Genomic DNA, 19,632 nt, shown 5'->3' on the forward strand with positions numbered 1-19,632 from the left:
CTCTCAGAGAGGGGTGGAGGAATTGAACCGGGTCGCCCGGGTCAGCCGCGTGCAAGGCAAAGGCCCTACCCGCTGTGCTATCGCACCAACCTGTGTGTATATATATGTATCTATATCTATCTATCTATCTATATAGATCGAGATCTATGTGGGCTAGAGCGATAGCACAGCGATAGGGCGTTTGCCTTGCAAGCGACCAACATGGCCAACCTGAGTTCGATTCCTCCACCCCTCTCGAAGAGCCTGGCAAGCTCCCCATGATGTATTCAATATGCCAAACACAGTAACAAGTTTCACAACGGAGACGTTACTGGGCTCGCTCGAGCAAATCGATGAACAATGGGAGGACAGTGACAGTGACAGTGACAGATCTATGTATGTATTTATGTATACATAGATCTAGATATCTATAGATTTAAAAAAAACTCTGAACTATTAATCAGCCTGATATCTCCACATTTCTGGGAATGGTTGCTTACCAAAACAATGGTTGTTTTTTTTTTTAGCCACTATTGGGTAAGATAGTGAAATGCCTTTTGAGGGGAGCTTTAATACAAGCACAGGCAGACTGTGCCTGGGAAAGGTTCGCCTGTGAAACAGACCTACTGTGTGCTCATTGGGGAGCCAACATTCTCTCACAGGAGAGTCCAGAGGTCCAGATTATTGCCTGACAGCTCAGTCTCTTTGCCTTTAAAACTCCGATCATTAGCGAAGGTATCTTTGGGGCACAATCATATTTAAATCAGACTCAGTCATGAAAATCTCAGTATAAATGACACTTTAAAATTTTATTTATTACTATTTGTTTCATCCCCAACACTGGCCCTGAGTCATCCAACCCCTCCCCTGCGGTGTGAAAGGGCGACACTGTTGTTGGGGGGGGCACATTTTTCTCTGTGCTGATGCCTCGCGCCCCCCAGCAGCCAGCCGGCGCTTCCTCGCGGCTGACTGTGATGAGGATAGGTGTGCCTGGCCAACTGCAAACCTGGGGTTCTCACCCCCACAGCCTCCACCAACAAGGGGGACTCAGTCCAAGGTGAGTCTTGATGGGTCGAGCAGTCCTCTATTAATAAGATCCAATAACTGTCATCATGGGGCCGGGGAGTCCACACACAAGGGGGCAGCGGGACAAATATGACCACAACGTCCTGACCACCCCCAAGGGTTCCACGATGCTCCAAGATGCCCCCAGGGAAACCCCACGCTCCCCAACTCCCCTCGGGAAACACTCGGGCATTGGCACTCATTCACCCGTGACCATCCCACAGTGGACTAGCGACCCAGCCCCTGGTCAGCTCCCCACCGCCTCTGCAGCTCACCCCACCTGCCTGGGGAGATTGTCCAGGCCCGCTGTGGTCAGTGCCTGCCTGTTCCAGGACACACCGCTTCTCTGGGGGCCAGACGTGCTGATCTGAGTACAGTGGCCACCGGGGCCTGGTCTCCTTCTGCTGAGGCCAGTCGCCCCTGCAGTCCTCAGGAGTCACTCTCAGTCCCTCACTGTCCCTCCCTCTTTCCTGTGGATACCTGTCCCTGGCGGGAGTTTCCCTGGAGTCTGCCCGTCTGGGCCATTGCAGGTGGCATTCTTGCTTTTTCTTTCTTTTTTATTTTATTTATTTATTTTTTCTTTTTGGGTCACACCCGGCGATGCACAGGGGTTGCTCCTGGCTCTGCACTCAGGAGTTACACCTGGCAGTGCTCAGGGGACCATATGGGATGCTGGGAATCGAACCGGGTGGGCCGCGTGCAAGGCAAACGCCCTACCCGCTGTGCTATCTCTCCAGCCCCTTCTTTCTTTTTTAAATTTTATTTTCATAGAATTGTTCACAGTAGTTTATTACATCTGTATTTCAGCTACCAATCCCACTACCATTATTACACCTTTCCACCACCATTATTCCAAATTTTCCCACCACCACACAAGCCTGCCCCACAGGCAGGTGCTGGATAGTTTATTTTGTATTGCTTGTCATGAATAGCATGAGATATCACGTGGCTGCATGCTCCTGGAATTCTAACATTTTAAATAATTAGGGTCTGGAGGTGGGCTGAAGTGATAGCACAGCGGGTGGGGCATTTGCCTGGCACATGGCTGACCCGGCCAACCCGAGTTCGTATTCCCCCATCCCTCTCAGAGAGCTTGGCAAGCTACCAAGAGTATCTCATCCGCACGGCAAAGCCTGGCAAGCTACCCGTGATGTATTCGATATGCCAAACACAGTAACAACAAGTCTCACAATGTTACTGGGTCCACTTGAGCAAACTGATAAACAACGGGAGGTCAGTGACAGTGTCAGTGATTATTTATTTGTTTGCTTTTGCACCACAACCAGCAAGGATCAGGGCTTTCTCCTGGCTCAGGAATCACTCCTGGAGGTGCTTAAGGAGACCTTATTGATGCTGAGATAGAACCTGAATTAGCCATGTACAAGGCAAACATCCAACCTGCTGTCCTATTTCTCCAGCCTCTATTTACTATTATTTTTTGTTTGTTTTGGGGCACACCTGGCAGACTACTGATTCTGCACTCAAGGGTCATTCCTGGTGTGGCTCAGAAGACTATATGGGGTGCCAAGGATGGAATCTGGGTCAGTTGCATTCAAGGCAAACACCATACTCACTGTACTATCTCTCTAGCCCCATATGATATTTAAAAAATAATTATTCTTTTTGTTTAGTTTTGGGGTCACACCTGGTGGTACTCAGGGGCAGTTCCTCTCAGCACATCACATACTATGGAGGAATGCCATGAGCTCCTCCACATATGTTTCCAGCCTCTTTGATTCATTTGGAATCTTAGATTTATAGGGGGGTTCTGGCCATTCCTGGTGGTCTTTGGGGGCTACTTCTGTGCTCAGGGGTTCACTTAGCAGTGCTTTGTGAACCATATGCTGCCAGGAATCTAATCAGAGTTAGCAGCAGGTACCTGAATCCTTATAATTTTCTCAGCTCCCTTGACCCTTTGAAGTTATTCACTGGAATATTATATATAAATATTTTTCAGTGTATTACTAAAGGATAAAGACTGTCTTTTGAAAATGGCTAAAATACCATTTTCAGGTCTGAAACATGGTGGTTTTTGGAGGTCACTTTTGGTGGTGGTGTTGGGGTCCCTTCTGGCAGTGCTCAGGGGACCATGCAATACCAGATATGCAACCTGGGCCTCCCACATGGAAAGGTTGCACTCAGCCCATAGACTATTGTTTACTATCAAGTAAATGTTTAGATATGCCCAGTTATCTCATTTTAAAGTCTTCTTACAGGTTATCTTAACCAGAATCTTTAAGAAGCTACATATTACATTTGGTTGAATGTGTCTCTGAAATATTTTTAGTCTTCATAGCCCCTCCTCACACATACCTTATTTTTGTTCTGGTGAACAAACAGCTTTTTTTGTCCTGAATATAAGAAATTTCTCACCATCAGAATTTTGCTAACTGTGTAGCTGTAGTTCTTTGCCTCTTTTTATTTTCTGTAAATGAGGAGTTAGGCATAAATACTTACTCTGGTTCAGATTCTTTCTTCTGGCAAGAATACATCATAAGTGGTGCTGTGAATTTCCATGATATCTCTTCTTTGTAAAACAATAGTTACTGATGATAATTTGCTGGGAATCAAAACCTAACTGGCCAAATGCAAGCCCTACCTGTAGACAGTAGAGACTGTCACTCCAGTACGTAACCTCGTATCTTCCTTAGACGTTAAGTATGAACCCGAGACGTTAAATATGAACCCCAGCTTCATACTCGTTGAGGCCATATATGTAGGTAATACTTGCTAAAAGCCTTAACTTTCCACATTCGAGAATAAGTATATATAAGAATCAGTATATGTCTAAATGTATATATATATATAATTTGCTCTTGGTTTAAAAAAATCATATCACAAGCTCTGCGGAACAGTGCAGAGACTTAGAGAGCCTGCCTTGTAATCATATGATTGAGATTTCAAAATCCCAGTGTCCCACACGCACAGAGCACTGTCCTGGCAACTGCTGCCTGTAAGCCTCACTGCCACAAATGGACGCAGCTACACCCCAGCCAGGTGCATAAGCACCACAAAAAGAAGAATCAGGTCTGTACAGGAGGTACAGAGAGTATAGGGGCAAAGACACCCGGCACCGTGCATGCCATCACTGGCCTGGGCTTGATCCCCAGCACCACATGGTCCCCCAAATACAGTCAAGGTTCACTCCTGAGCCCCAAATTCAAACTGTCTTCCATGAAGCAGTGTTTACCTGGAAGCACCACATCAGTATGCAAGCACCAGGGCTAAGAAGGGCAACCTCTGGCTATATGTGGGAGCATGCAGTGAACCCCGGTGAGCACCCCAACCATAACTGAAGTGTCTGAACTAAAAGCATGAGCTCTGAGAAGCACCTGTACAGACCCCCACGACTAAAGGAGGCCGACTAGGTGAGCACCGTCATGAGGGCGCCATCTGTATATGTCATCATGACTACAGCATAAACAATGAAGAAGAGGAGAGGGAATAACAAGGTGTGATTTCAAAAATCTCATAAAACATTAACTTAAGCATCTGGCTTTTATCACAAGACTGACAATTTTTTCATATCTCTTGCTGTCATGTTTTCTTTTTTCTGGGCGTTGGACTCACCTAACAGTGTTCAAAAGTCACTCCTGTGAGTGCTTGGGGGGGGTCCATATATGGTGCTGGAGATCAAACTGGGTTGGCTACATGCAAGGCAGTGCCTTAGTTCCTGTACTCTCTCTCCAACCTGTTCTTTCTTTTTCCTAATGGGTTTCAATTTATTTTTCATGGCTGGAGCGATAGCACAGCGGTAGGGCATTTGCCTTGAGCGCAGGCCCGGCTGAGTCGGGTTCGATTCCTTGGTCCCTTTCAGAGAGCCCGGTAAGCTACCGAGTGTACCTCACCCAAAAGGCAAAGCCTGGCAAGCTCCCCGTGACGTATTCAATATGCCAAACACAGTAACAACATGTCTCACAATGAAGATGTTACTGGGATGGCTCAAGCAAATCGATGAACAATGGGAGGACAGTGCTACAGGCAGAAACATTCCAATGTTTCAGTAATTCATATTTAGAGACCATGGACTATTGTGTGTGTATGTGTGTATGTATGTATGTATATTCATTTAATGTACAGCTTTATCATAATTTTTCTAATATGTTATAATAAACATCTTTGTTCTGATGTATTTATGTAGCAGTGTTTACTTTTCTATGTATTTTATTTTAACAAAGAGTTTTATTTATGAAATATGAGAAGAAAGAGAGAGGTAAAAGTACAGGAAGAGAAATTATACAGTCTGTATTGGAATGCTGACAACTCCAGGATGGAGTGTGACTGGGTTATATTATTGAGAATGGGATTTATCAGTCAAGAAAAATAAATGCCCGCATCCATACAGTGTTCGGGAGCCACACACAGGTGTGCTCAGGATCCGCTCCCAGTGATGCTTGGGATACAATATATAGTGCCAGAGATCAAATCAGGGTCAGTGCATGCAAGGCAAGCACTTTACCTCCCTGTACTATTTCTCTGGCTCAATAAAAATTATATTAATGTTCAGGAGCTCAGTAGATAGTACTGTGGTTAGGGCATGCTGACCCCAGTTCAACTATTGGTACCACATATCCCATAAGTACCAAAGAATGTGGTCCTGGATCCCTGAGCACCTCTAGCGTGGTCCTTGTGATGCCCTCTAACATATCCTCCGGCCTTCTCATGAAGTGCTGGCCATGTTGACAGAGATTCACTGGGAGTGGGCTCCAGAACTACTATTGGAACCCCTCTCAATATTAAAATATTCACTGCATCACTGTCATCCTGTTGTTCATCGATTTCCTCGAGCAGGCACCGTAACATCTCCTTCGTCCTACCCCTGAGATTTTAGAAAGTGCCACATTCAAGGCTCTTTCAGGGTCCGGAGAATGAGACCAATCATTGTTACTGGTTTTTGGCATATTGAATTTTGGGAGTTTGCCAGACTCTGCAGTGTGGGCAGGATACTTTTGGTAGTAAAATATTAAAATATTAATTTTCATAATATTTTGTTGGATTGCTTATCATTTACTATTATTTTGGTGCATCACATGGCGGTACACAAGGGCTACTCCCAGCTCCATCCTTTGGGTCACCTCTGGTGGTACTCAGGAATACTTAAGCATGTGGTACTAGGGATAAATCTGGGCCTCTTACAACCAAAGCATGTGTTCCAGCCTGTTGAGCTATCTTCACTGTCCTGTATTGCTTTATAATTTTTCATAGAAATATTTCAAAATTCTACCAATTTAAAAGAATTAAGGCTAGGTTGCCTGGCCCAACTATGTGGTGTGACACTTTGGGTCGACCAGGTCCCAGTATGTGTGCTTTGGGCTGGAAGGGATGCACCAAGCCACACCTAAAAGTGCTAGGGGGACTATGCAGTATAAGGGATAGAATTAGAGGTCTGAACAGGGCCTGGGATGGAACTCAGGGCCTATGCTCTCCCATTTGAGCTATCTCCAGCCCTTCCACCATCACCTCTCATTCATCCCTAGCAGTATCTTTATTTCATTTCGATTTCTTATCAATCTGATCAGCATCAATGATTGTTCTCAGGGTTGAATTAATTTAATTTCCCATTAACAAAGAGTGTAATTTGGTCAAGTAATCTGTATCCTTTGCCCAATTTCTTTAAGGTAGTTTTTTTCCTCCTTTGCTGATGTGTGTGTGTGTGTGTGTGTGTGTTTGTGTGTGTGTGTGTGTGTGTATATATAAATTTATATAGCACTGTAGCACTGTCCTCCCGTTGTTCATCAATTTGCTCGAGCGGGCACCAGTAATGTCTCACAACAAATTGTGAGACTTGTTGTTACTATTTTTAGCATATTGAATACATCATGGGGAGATTGTCAGGCTTTGCCGAGCGGGCGAGATACTCTCGGTAGCTTGCCAGGCTCTCCAAGAGGGGGCGGAGGAATTGAACCCAGGTCAGCTGTATGCAAGGCAAATGCCCTACCCACTGTGTGATTGCTCCAGCCCCCTCAATTTATATACTTTATATATATACATATATACATATTAATCACCTGGAACAACCTGCACAATCACCAAATAACCAGAGTCTTGACTCCTTTTTGCCTACACTAAGATAGACTTTCGCAGCCTCCCTGGCTTTCCTCTGCTCTTACCTTCTTTGTTTTCTTTTCATCAGGCCAAATATTGCAAGTCCTATTTGGGTTCATAGTTATTCATGTATCCCAAAGAATCATATCATGCCAAGGCCAGTTGTCTTACTGCACTGTAGCACTGCACTGTCCTCCTGTTGTTCATCAATTTGCTCGAGTGGGCTCCAGTAACATCTTCATTGTGGGACTTGTTGTTACCGTTTTTGGCATATTGAATACTGAGAGTATCCCACCTGCACGGCAGAGTTGTCTTTCTACCAAACCAAAATGAGTTCTGAAGACAAACATAAAGCTCACATCTGGCAAAGCTGTGTTCATTTAATTTACATCTTAGCAACCGTGGCCTTCCCAGGGTAAAGACCATCCATGACCATGTGTTTGCTCAGAAGTGATGGTGGATGTTTTGGTCTGTCTAGATACTGAGTCATTCACAATAGTGTTATACCCTTAGACATGGAGAAAAGGACACTCATTGATTGTTGGGGGCTTAGGAGCCTACATGGGTCCTCTCAAGCAATGCTATATATTTTGGGGGATTTGTTTTTATGTCACAACCAGTAGTGCTCAGGGCATGCTCCCCACTCTGTGCTTAGCTGTGGTTCCTTGTAAAGTTCAAGAGACTGTATGGTGCTGAGGATCAAACCCAAGCCTCTGCATGTAAAGTATGTTCTCAGCTTGTTAAGATGTAGGTCCTTATTGATATTTTCATTTTTTTCTCTCCTCCTTATTTTTTAGCCATATCTGGCAGTGCTTAGGGCTTACTCCTCGCTCTGAACTCAGGGATCAGTCCTGCTGTGCCAGGGGATCATATGGGGTGCTGGGGATCGAACCTGGGTCAGTCACGTGCAAAGCACATGTCCTACTCACTGTTTATTGCTTCAATCCCCTCATTGATATTTTTATATTATCCTCTATTTATTTGCCCACTGAGTTGCAAATTTACTCCTGAATGTATTGTCTATCAATACTCTGGCATATATTTTAATGTACAAAAAAACCCCAATTAAAGTGAAATATATCAATTTCCTTTTTCTTCCTTTTTTCCATTTTTGTTTTTTGGGTCATACCCAGTGTGCTCAGGAATCACTCCTGCATTGCTCCAGTCCCTACTAATTTCTTTTTTAATTTCTGATACCCAGCCTGCTTCTACACTACACATGTGGTATCCCAAGTTTTGGGGACAGAGTTCCCATCAATTCTGGGGGTCTTCCAGTGATTCTCAGCAAAGACTTGTGGTCAGGGCACAGTGGCTACTTGGGTTCTGGGGTGCTGGGGATTACTCAGCCCAGACTGGTGGTACTTGGGAACCTCTAGGACTGCATCCACCAAGGCATGAGGACCATGTGGTAGAGGGGATAGAACCAGAGTCTGCCTCATGCAAAGCAGGTGTGTTAATTCTGTACTTTCTCTCTGGCCCCTACAAGATTTAAAAAAAATTGGGGGGGAAGTGAGGGGTGTCACACCAGGTTGTTCTTAGGGCTTACTCCTGGGTCTGTGCTCAAGGAGTGAATCCTGGTTGGCTGCATGTAAGTAACAAGAACCTTGCCCACTGTACTGTCTCTCCAACCCTTCTCTAAGATTTTCTTAATGAATTTTTTTGTTTCGTTTTTTTATACTTGAATTTTTAATCCACCTTGAATTTGATTTTTATTTCCTTTTTTTGTTTGTTTATGGGATACCCTTGGCAATGCTCTGGGCTTACTCCTGGCTCTGCCCTTAGAAGTTGCTCCCAGTGGTACTCAGAGGATCTTACGGGATGTCAGGGATCGAATCCAGGTCAGCTACATGCAAGGCAAGAGCCCTGCCTGCTGTACTATCTCTTGAGCACCTGGATTATGACTTTATGTCAAAAGATATATGGATATGGATAATTTTATTTTTATCCAGATGAAAATGGAAGCCAGTGCTTCCATTTATAATTATTTTTCAGCCTTAAAAAGATTTTTTATTTGAGGGCCAGGCGGCAAAGGCTCAGTAGCTGAAGTACCTGCCATCCAAGACTGAGGATGTCAGTTCAATTCTGGTTTTACTAAATGCTCTAAGCCTGATCCTGGCCACTCTGCTGTCTGAGATCCCAGTCACTGGTAGCGATTTCCACAAGTAAGTAGCACAGTTGGATGCTTGTGGACAGCCAGAATATTTGAGCACTTCAAGTAAAGGTGCTCCCCAGTAAACAAAGATGCGAGCATCACAGTAACACCCTGGTAAATGAGTGTGAACACCACTGAAGAGTGTGACTCCCTCTGAGCATGTGTGCTAGAATACTCACCTGACTCCCTGAGAACACAGAGGCTGAGGGGGTTTTGTTTAGTGTATATGCTCTCCAGTCATTGTCACAACAGCAGCAACAAAGGGAAGTGATGGGGAATTTTTACAAAATACTCTACCCATGACATATTCGATATGCCAAACACAGTAAGAAGAAATCTCACAATGGAGATGTTACTGGGCCCGCTTAAGCAAATCGATGAACAACAGGAGGACAGTATTACAGTGCAGTGCTACTTTTGGATAGGGAGAGAGAGGAAGCTCCCATCTGCAATTGTCTGCCAACCAGGCTGGCAGCTCAATGCAAAGGCCTAATGCTTTTGGACCCGTGGTTCTGGGGATTGTTCAGGCCCCTCACGCCCACCCACCCTGGCAGTGCCTGGGGGTTTCTAGGGCTGCATTTGGTGGTGCTGAGTAGATTTCCATGTGGTACCAGGAACTGACCTGGGCTGAGAACATGCTAGGCCCATATCTTAAGCCCTGCACTAAGCCCCTATTTCAACAAGGTATTTTTTGGGGGTTAAGAGGGCACACCTAGCGATGTTTAGGGGTTACTCTTCAAGTAAAGAGTTTTACTTTTTTTTTTTACCAGTAATTTCTGGTTTTACACTCAGAAATTACTCCTGGCAGTGCTTGGGGGACAATATAAGATGCCGGAGATTGAACCTGGCCAGCCACAGGTCAGCAAGTGCCCTACCTGCTGTACTAGCCCTCTATAAGTATACTATAAGTTTTAAAATATACATCTTTGATCACACTTATACAGAATTATGAATACTTACACATTTGACAGGCTGAAGCAATAGCACAGCGGGTAGGGCATTTGCCTTACATGCAGCGGACCCACGTTTGATTCCTCTATCCCTCCCGGAGAGCCCAGCAAGCTACTGAGAGTATCCCATCCACATGGCAGAGTCTGGCAAGCTCCCCGTGGCGTATTCAATATGCCAAAAACAGTAAAAAGTCTCACAATGGAGACGTTACTGGTGCCCACTTGAGCAAATCGATGAACAATGGGAGAACAGTGCTACAGTGCTACACATTTGACAGGGCTGTTGCTCAATTTGACTTTTTATGTGGTGAGGAGAGTTGGGTAATGCTCAAGGATCATCCTGGAGGTGCTGGGGGACCTGGGATTTGAATGGGGTGGGTGTGGGGCAGCCACATAGCCACATGCAAAGCAAGCATGTGATCTCCTGTACTGTCCAGCCTATTTGATTTTAAACCTTTAAAAGATACTGGAACGAAGTCTCAGAGCATCAGATTTTTGAAGGCAATGATAATATTTTTCCTTATCTTGGAATATATTGAGAGCATTCTATGGTACATATGCTCAAAATAGTTAATTGAATGAATGAAACTGCCATGATCTAATTCACATGTCTTAAGCAACACAGCTACTGAGAAACTTGATATTCCAGCTATGTCCTATAGCAAAATATCTGAAGCTGAGAACAATTAATGACTCATAATGGCAGGTACTACAACTTTACTACAGTAAAATACATGCCTCTTAAATATGGGACAGTAAATCCTTAATTTTAGAAAAGACTTCCTTGCGGCTTCTAGTCCAGAGGTGCTTTTTGAAACTGGTAATTATTTTTGTGAATACATCCCCTGCTTTTCAATGCAGTCATCTCTCTGTAATGGCAGCTTGCTAGGAAGATTTAGTCATCTTAATCCTTTATTATCAGAAGCATGACTGTATTTGACTTTAAATTGTGAACTTCTAAAAGACAAAGGACTCTATTAAACATATTTTCAGCCGTGCCAGAAAAGAAAATTGTCATCAATTACTAGTTGGGAAAATACCTAATGTATTTTTTTCTAATATTAATCTTAATTAATCTTAATAAAAACAAGAAGTTACTTTCTGGGGTTATATAGTTGATTTTAATAACAATACTGAATGAAATTTGATTTACTCAATTCAGTGGGTTATGTTTAACCTGACTGTACCCTTTGGACTTCTTATATTTACTTTTTTTTTTTTTGGAACATATTCCAGCTGTGCTCCGGGGCTATTCCTATTCAGTACTGTAGAGGTAGGGGAGATGCAGCTTCCTGGGATCCTGAGGCACCAAATGGGGCCATCAACATACAAAGTATAGCACTGTAGTCATATACCTGGCCCTCTTACATTTACTTGATTCTTTCCCCCAATTCCAGCAGCTCGTCTAACAGAATGTTAGGAATTAGATTGTGTTTCTATCACTGGACATCAAGCATACTTTTCCTGCTTCGATTTCAATTAGGCTCACTATTCATTTACCATCACTCTTTGAAAAAAAAAGAAACTAAAAGTATTTTTACTTTTAGGTTAAATGGTGTGAAAGAGCCTTTTTTGCCTACTCTAATTTGTTTCTATTTTATTTTTATTAGCCAGTGAATTATGATCAAGAATAAGGGCAGGCAGAAGGTATTATTTGGCTCTGAAATGAAATTACATTCAAATCAAATTGGAGACATTATCATAACATTAGTATCATTTTTGTTACACTTTTACCCCATTCGGGAGCTCTGATTTTAAGAAATGAGCTACATGGTAGAATCAAATTGTAAAAGCAAATTCAGAGTCCGCTCGGTAAGGCCATTTAGTGCAACAGATGGTTTTATTCTCAGACTGGCCTTCAGGATTCGGATTACACTTAGATTTACAAAAATATTAAACAAAGGGGCTAGAACGATAGTACAGCGGGCAGGGCGTTTGCCTTGCACACGGGACGACCCGGTTCGGTCCCCCGAGCACCGCCAGGGGTAATTCCTGAGTGCAGAGCCAGAACTAACCCCTGAGCATCGCCGGTGTGACCCAAAAAGAATAATAAAAAAAAAAAAACCAAATAAAAAAATTCCCCAATATGTTAAACAAAATAAAAAAGAATCATCAACAACGCAAGTAGATAAATCCTTGTTTCGATCAACAGAAGACAGAACTTTTAAAACACCCTGTGATGCATCAGAGAAAATTTTCTTTGATCAGAAGACTTACCAAAAAAAAAAAAGTTTCTCAAAACTATCCTTTAAAAATAATTACTCGCTCCCCATACTTTCGAGCTGCTAGTTAAGGCCGTGTACACTAACAAGAAATTAACGAAATCCAAGAAATAGTGCGAATATTCTTCATAAAAACCTCATTTCCCCCCCCAAAGACTCACAGAGGCGAATAAAATATTACGTAAGTGCCTCGCCGGACCTGAACTTGCTGCACAAGGAGCAACGTTCCATTTGAACTCCCAAGCAGGAGGACGCGGTTTTCCCCGGCTCGGGGACGCTGGGACTTGTAGTCGAGAACCTGCGGCGCTTTCCCAGCCACCCTCACGTTTCTTTCCTCCAGAGTTTGGAAGACGGAAGGTCGCTTGGGCCAATTTAGTTTTCCTGGGTTCTCATAGGGCGCTTTCGTTTCATACTCCGAGCATTTCCCTCATTCGCCAATGAGCGCCTTCTCTTAAGAAGACCTCCAGGGATTGGCTGTCTCGTCCTCGCGTTGGAACAGCCTCAGCCAATGGGAGCGCCCGAACGACTGAGGCGACAGGGTCATGGGGGAGAATCTGTAAAGGCTCTCCGCGCCAGCGCCCTCGCACTTTGCCTCGCAGAGTTATTCTTGTCGTTTTCTGTTCCCGGGGCCGCCGCCGCTGCGAACGGAGAGCCGTGCTCAGCGCCTCGTGGGACCGTCTAACATCCGTTGGTGTGGCCCTGATGGTGCGGCAGGCTCTGGACTTGTAGAGCTCCGGTGCGGTATGTAGTGTCCAGGGACGACAGACAAAGCGGTGGGAGCCAGGCAGGCCGCGGAAAGCGGCCCCTGCACCAAGTCGGAGAATCCTGGGCGGAGGCGCTCCACCTGCGTCTTAGCAGAACCCACGGGGCGCGTTCAAGTGTTCAGTTCCTTCTGTCCCGTGAAAATGTTGGCTTTGCTCACTTCCCCTCCGCCTCCCGCATTTCCGAGTTGGACCAACACTGGCCTTATTCATGGATGTCCCCTTGCCTCTTTCTGTTTCTCCAGGTTGCTCCTTGGTCATTTCCTCTTCGTTCTGTGCACCAGCACATCTACGAAGAGCAGAAGGACTTGCTTGTGTCTGACAGTCAAGAGAGACCAGTGTATTTCGGTATTTAAAAACAAACAAACTATTGGCGGTTTTTTTTTTTTTTTTTGTCCTGTTAGTAGTTCTCGTGGTGGTCCGGTATGTTAGGTGCAGAATGGACGTCAGCATCTGTCAGAATAAAAGTCTCCATAGGATCAAGTATTGTTCTTGTTTGGGCACTGCATTGTTATTGTACCAGCGGAACTTGGTGGTCTTTTTTGATCTTGATAACAACTAAAGACTATTTTGAAAGGAAGCTGAGGCTCAAAGGAAGAGGAGTTTCTAGTAAGGGGAAAGTGAGGCAGAGCTTGCTCTTGTTAAAAAGCCCTTTCAATCAAATACCATGTGGGGCTCTGTGTGAGTGTGTGTCCTTGGCAGCACTTTGTACGTGAGAACGTAATGATTATTGGAGTCTAATGGTAATTCTTGGCTACAAGGAAAAATGACCTCTCTGATATTTACATAATCACAGATGTATCACACTCATCACTTAACTGCCAACTTCTCATTGCGGAGTTCCCAGATCAGCTGCAGAATAGGTCTCACCTGGGAGCTGATTGAAAATGTAAGCTCTCAACACTCAATCAGGCAGCGTTAGAGTCTACTTTATTATTGTTGTAGTTTAGCATGTTTACAATAGTGCTGATGTTTATGGTTTTCATGTACAGTTTCTGCACCTCACTACCACCAAAGTTCCCCGTACTGTCCACCAATGTCCTTGTGTTACTTCTAATTTACCCTTTTGTACCACCTCACTCACCATGGTAATCTCAGTTTTGTCATCCAAGGCCAGGGTTAGTTATTATTCCATGCTGTCTGTTCTTTATTTTGTGTCTTTATGTACCACAAATGAATGAGATCTTCTGTGGTACATACTTGACCTCCTCCTGCGCCCTGTTTTGCTTAACGTGATATCTTCCAGTTTCATCCAGGAGGCAATAGGCTGCAAAATTTCGTCCTGTCTTTCTGCTGCATAATATTCCTTTATGTATTTATACAAATCGCTTTGCCCATTTACTGTTGACTGGACATTTGTGTTGTTCCCATTTCCTAGCTTTTAATCACAGCAATGATCATAGGTGTGCATATGTTGTTTCAAATTAATTTATTTGTGTTGGTGAGATAGATGTCAACAAGTAGAATCACTGGATCATATGGAAACCCCCTTTACTTTTAAAGAAACTCTATATTAATTTTACATTGAGATTGATGTAGACACAGTAGCTGCTTTGTACTTTTATTTATTTTTGGATTTAGGGAAAATGTGGTAGTGCTCAGAGGTTACTGCTGGCTCTGTGTTCAGGGATCACTCCTGGTGGGGCTTAAGGGACTAAATGGATTCTGGGGATTGAACCTGGGTTGGCCACCTTCAAGACAAATTACTGCCCTACTGATTGTACTGTCGCTTTGGTCCCTGTTTTTCAGTAAGATCCTTTACGAAATTAGAGAGTTTATTGAACTTTGGAGAACATTCATTGTGTTAAAATAATTTAGAATAAATGTGTAGCACTGTAGCACTGCCCTACCATTGTTCGTCGATTTGCTCGAGCAGGCCCAGTAACGTCTCCATTGTGAGGCTTGTTGTTACCGTGTTTGGCATATCGAATACATCACGGGGAGCTTGCCAGGCTTTGCCATGTGAGCGAGATACTCTCAGTAACTTGCCAAGCTCTTCGAGAGAGGCAGAGGAATCGAACCCGGCTTGGCCGGGCTGGCTGTGTGCAAGGCAAACACCCTATGGCTGTAAATGTGTAGCATATAAAATAATAATCTTAAAATTAGGGCTGGAGCAATAGAGCAGCAGGTAGGGCCTTTGCCTTGCACGCAGCTGACCCGGGTTCGATTCCCAGCATCCCGTATGGTCCCCTGAGCACTGCTAGGGGTAATTCCTGAGTGCAGAGCCAGGAGTAACCCCTGTGCATTGCCAGGTGTGACCCAAAAAGAAAAAAAAATTATAAGACACACAGACAAAATAAATGGCAAATACTGTTAGCTCTAAACTTGTTGGATAAAAATTCAAGAACCTTTTGTTTATTCATATACAGTTTAAGCATAAATTTTTTGGGGGAGGGGTCACACCTGGCAATGCACGGGGGTCACTCCTGGCTTTGCACTCAGGAATTACCACCCTGGCAGTGCTCAGGGGACCATATGGGATGCTGGGATTCAAACCTGGGTCAGCCACATGCAAGGCAAACACCTTACCCGCTGTGCTATCACTCCAGCCCCTAAGCATATGTTTTGTTCCACAATATTTCCATTGCTCAAGAGCTTCTAGTTGTCTCTTTAAAGAAGGGAATGGAGTTGGTAATGCTAGTAGTTTTCCCAGTTTATTTAGTTAATAGAAACCTATCCCTAAAATTAACTTACCTAAGAAATATCTTCTGTAGAGTTTTAAATGTTCAGGGTTTTGTTCAGAGGTCCTAGGCTTATTGAAAGGACATAGCATTTATAAACCATCATGAATTTGTTTTTCATAAATTTTAATTGGTTTTACATTCACCTGGAAACAACTGGTATGTTTCTCAAAATGATAAGTTTCTATAAGTAAAAAGAAAGGATAGAAAAAAAAAAGAGGCACACACAAGTAAACAATAAAACAAAAGTATATGTCTTGTACTTTACCTCCAAAGATTCCTACTTAGGTCTGGGCCATGGCATCTGCATTTTATTTTTAAATTTTTTTCCTAAGTGTATGTGACATTTTTTATTTTCACTTTTTAAATTGAATAAGATACATAATTAAAAAATTGTTCATGATTGGGTTTTAGTCATATAATGTTTCATGGGCTTCAGCCATATGATGTTCCAACACTGGTCCCTTTACCAGTGTACATTTCCCACTACCTATTGGTGTGGCCCCCAAAACAGAAACAAACCAAGTAGGCTCTAAGTAAGTCAGGACCGGTAACTGTGATTTTACACGAATCATTTAAACTCTGGCTTTGTTCATCCTTAGAATGGGGTTAATTCTAGGAGCTACCAATAAGGTGAGGTCCAAATAATATGATAAGATATGTAAAGAATTTAGGTTAATGCCCAGAACACAGTAAATGCTATGCTTACTAAACAATAGCTACATGTTATGCAGAATCAAAATCAATGAAAAATAGTAAGATAATTAAAAAGTACAATTAGTATGCCTTTTAAGCAATTTAAAAACTACAGCCAAGAATCTAGAGCCAGGGAGAACGCGCAAAGAGTTGGAGTGCATGTTTTATTAGCAGGCAGCCTAGATTTAGTCCTCGGCCTCACAGGTCCTCCAAGCACCTACTAAGTGTGATCCCCCAAGAACTGAACTGGTAATTGACCCTTAAGCACAGTTCAGTGTGGTCCAAACACCAAAATAAAATTAAAATAAAGGGCAAGAGATAAAGCTTGGTGCTAGAGCACCTGCCTTACATGTATTAGGCCCTGGTTCAATTCCTGACACAGCATAGTACCTGGGGCACAGATGTGGGTGGGAGTAAACCCAGAGCACCGCCAGGTGTGATGTTTCCTCAAAGAAAAAAGAAAAAAGGAAAAGAAAAACAACTGCGAAGAGGATTACATCACAGACGACCAAGGGGTGGGGGCAAGGGCAAGTACTTTTCTCAAAATGAAGTAGTAGTTATGGTGGCAAAAGAAAAAAAAAGAAAGAAACAATGGACTGAATACATTGAAACTAGATTAAGGTGTTGCCTCTTAAATATCTCTAAAGTCACATCATCTTGATTATTTCTATTTACAAAAAGTCTATCCATGAACATTATGGATTGTAACTAGCATAAACCCTATCCAAAATGGAAGGAATCTTCAGAACCAATTACAAACTCGAAAGTCCGAGAGTCAGGAGTCACAGTTTTGAATCAAAAATACTGGCTGATAGCTTTTTGCGTACTCATGAAAATTTATTCTCATCTAATGAATCGTGGGAATGGGACAGAGTGATTATATAGTGTGTAGAGTGCTAGTCTTGTACTGGGTTCAATCCCCAGCCCTCTTTATGGTCTCCCAAGCCTCACCAGAAATGGTCCCTGAGTGCTGAGCTAGGAATAAGTCCTGAGCACTGCAGGATGTGTCCCCAAAATCACCCCCCCCAAAAGAAAAAGCTCTGTGAGAATGACCCTGAAAAAGTTACAGCTTTCCCTGTACAGCCAAGATGAACAAAAGGTCCTCTAACAATTATAAACTTCCCGTCTTCAAAGTTCACTGATCAGGAGAAGACTCATTCTATCATTTTATTCCCATATTAGTCAGACCTTAAAATAAATTTAACCTTTTAAATACAGATCTGGGGGCTGGAGAGACAGTACAATAGGAAGGGCATTTTCCTTGTATGCTGCCAATCTGGGTTTTATACTAAACACCCCAATGGTCTCCTGACCACCACCAGGAGTGATTCCTGAGCACAGTCAAGAGTAAACCCTGAGCACCACTGGGTGTGCCCCCCCACCCCGCAAAAAAAAAAAACCCCAAATAGATCTGGGCAATGTTATATTAACCAATGAACTATAATATTAAAAAAGTGAGGGAAAAACAAAACAACTCTTGCCCCTTCTAAAGTAAGTATTACCATGGGTTCAGAAGAAAATAATCTCGCTTTCCGATGGCATTTTCTATCTAAAACACCAAGTGAAGTCACCCAGGAGAGAGAGATACAGAATCTCTACCATATGTGGTATGTTAAGAAGCATAGTAAAGGAATAATGACCAAAAGTTATGGAATCTAAGACCTAGTCTACAAAATGTAGTTTGCCACGGTAGAGACTGGCGGGGGGGAGTTTAAAGAGGGGGATCCTGAGACAGTGATGGGAGGAAACATGCACTGGTGTTAGTGGTGGGGTGGGTCCAGGGGAACGGAGTCAGGGGGTGGTGATGCTGGAGTGTTATATGCATGACACCTTATCACGGATAGAGTTGGAAAATTGTAAATCGAGGTGACTAAAATAATTTTTTTTTAAAAAAATCTATGTGCCTAGAAAACCTACATCAGGATTATAGCTTTATAGCAGCAGTCCTCAGCATTTACTCCTTGCTCTGTGCTCAGGAGTGACTCCTGGTGGTGCCCAGGTGGTCATTTCAGATGCTAGGTAGGCCTCATGCAAGGCAAGCGCCCTAGCCACCTTACCTCCAGCCCGTGGGCTCCCTCCAGCCCCTCTTTTCCTTGATTTTTTTTTCTTTTGCTTTTTTGGGTCACATCCGGCGATGCACAGGAGTTACTCCTGGTTCATGCACTCAGGAATCTCTCCTGGCGGTACTCGGGAACCATATGGGATGCTGGGAATCGAACCTGGGTCTGCCGCATGCAAGGCAAACGCCCTACCTGCTGTGCTATTGCTCCAGCCTCCCCCCCCCCACCCCCCCCTTTTTCTTTTACTGGTTGTACAAGTAATTTCCCTGGGAGAAGGATCTTACTCTTTCTCCCCTGCCCACCACCACCCTTAGTACTATTTTGTTGTTGTTGTTGTTAAGGGGAAGAGATAATTGGACTGTGCTCAGGGCTTATTCTAGCTCTGTACTCCATGATAACTCCTAGTGGTGCCCGGGGGGACTATATGATCACAATTAACTCCAGGTGGTGCCAGGGATCAAATCATGGTTGACCACATTCAAGGCAAATGCTTTTTCTGTTGTATTGTCTCTCCAGCCCTCTATTGCTTTATTCTTTAGAGCTTTGTGTATTTTAGTACATGCTTGGTAAGGCCAGTTCTTTCATATTTTGCTTTCCCCCTGAGAATGATTTTAATGAGGACTTTATGAAGTTAGACTCTTGTCCCTGTCCCCCTCCCTACTTGGCTTTTTGATTATGATTAGCATTAAGTCATAATTCACGTAAGGTATTTGCAACATGATGTCTTTGAGTTCTTTTTTTTTCTTTTTTGGTTCACACCTGACGATGCAAAGGGGCTACTCCTGGCTCTGCACTCAGGAATTACTCCTGGCGGTGCTCTGGGGGACCATATGGGATGCTGGGAATCAAACCTGGGTCGGCTGCGTGCAAGGCAAACGCCCTACCTGCTGTACTATCGCTCCAGCCCCTGTCTTTGTTCTTAATAAGGAATATTTCCTTTTTTAATAAGGAATATTAAAAATATTGGAGCGATAGCACAGCGGTAGGGCGTTTACCTTACAAGTGGCCAACATGGCCGACC

At 43.6% G+C, this 19,632-nt stretch overlaps 1 protein-coding gene across 3 annotated transcripts in view; it reads left to right on the forward strand.

Moving 5' to 3' along the window:
* ARMC1 (armadillo repeat containing 1) overlaps positions 1-19,632 on the forward strand; it is a 57,493-nt gene that overhangs the window by 6,436 nt on the left and 31,425 nt on the right. The window contains exons 1-2 of one of the 3 annotated variants that reach the window (XM_056109960.1): positions 12,967-13,154; positions 13,420-13,522. The exons of 1 other annotated variant lie outside the window; for it this stretch is intronic. The gene's annotated coding sequence lies outside the window, so the exon portion shown is untranslated. Of the gene's footprint in view, positions 1-12,966; positions 13,155-13,419; positions 13,523-19,632 lie in introns of those variants that run through there. One more of the 3 variants, XM_056109957.1, reaches the window with a different exon arrangement.

Source organism: Sorex fumeus, unplaced genomic scaffold, assembly GCF_029834395.1.
Source record: "Sorex fumeus unplaced genomic scaffold, SorFum_2.1 ptg000002l, whole genome shotgun sequence".
Taxonomy (NCBI): domain Eukaryota; kingdom Metazoa; phylum Chordata; class Mammalia; order Eulipotyphla; family Soricidae; genus Sorex; species Sorex fumeus.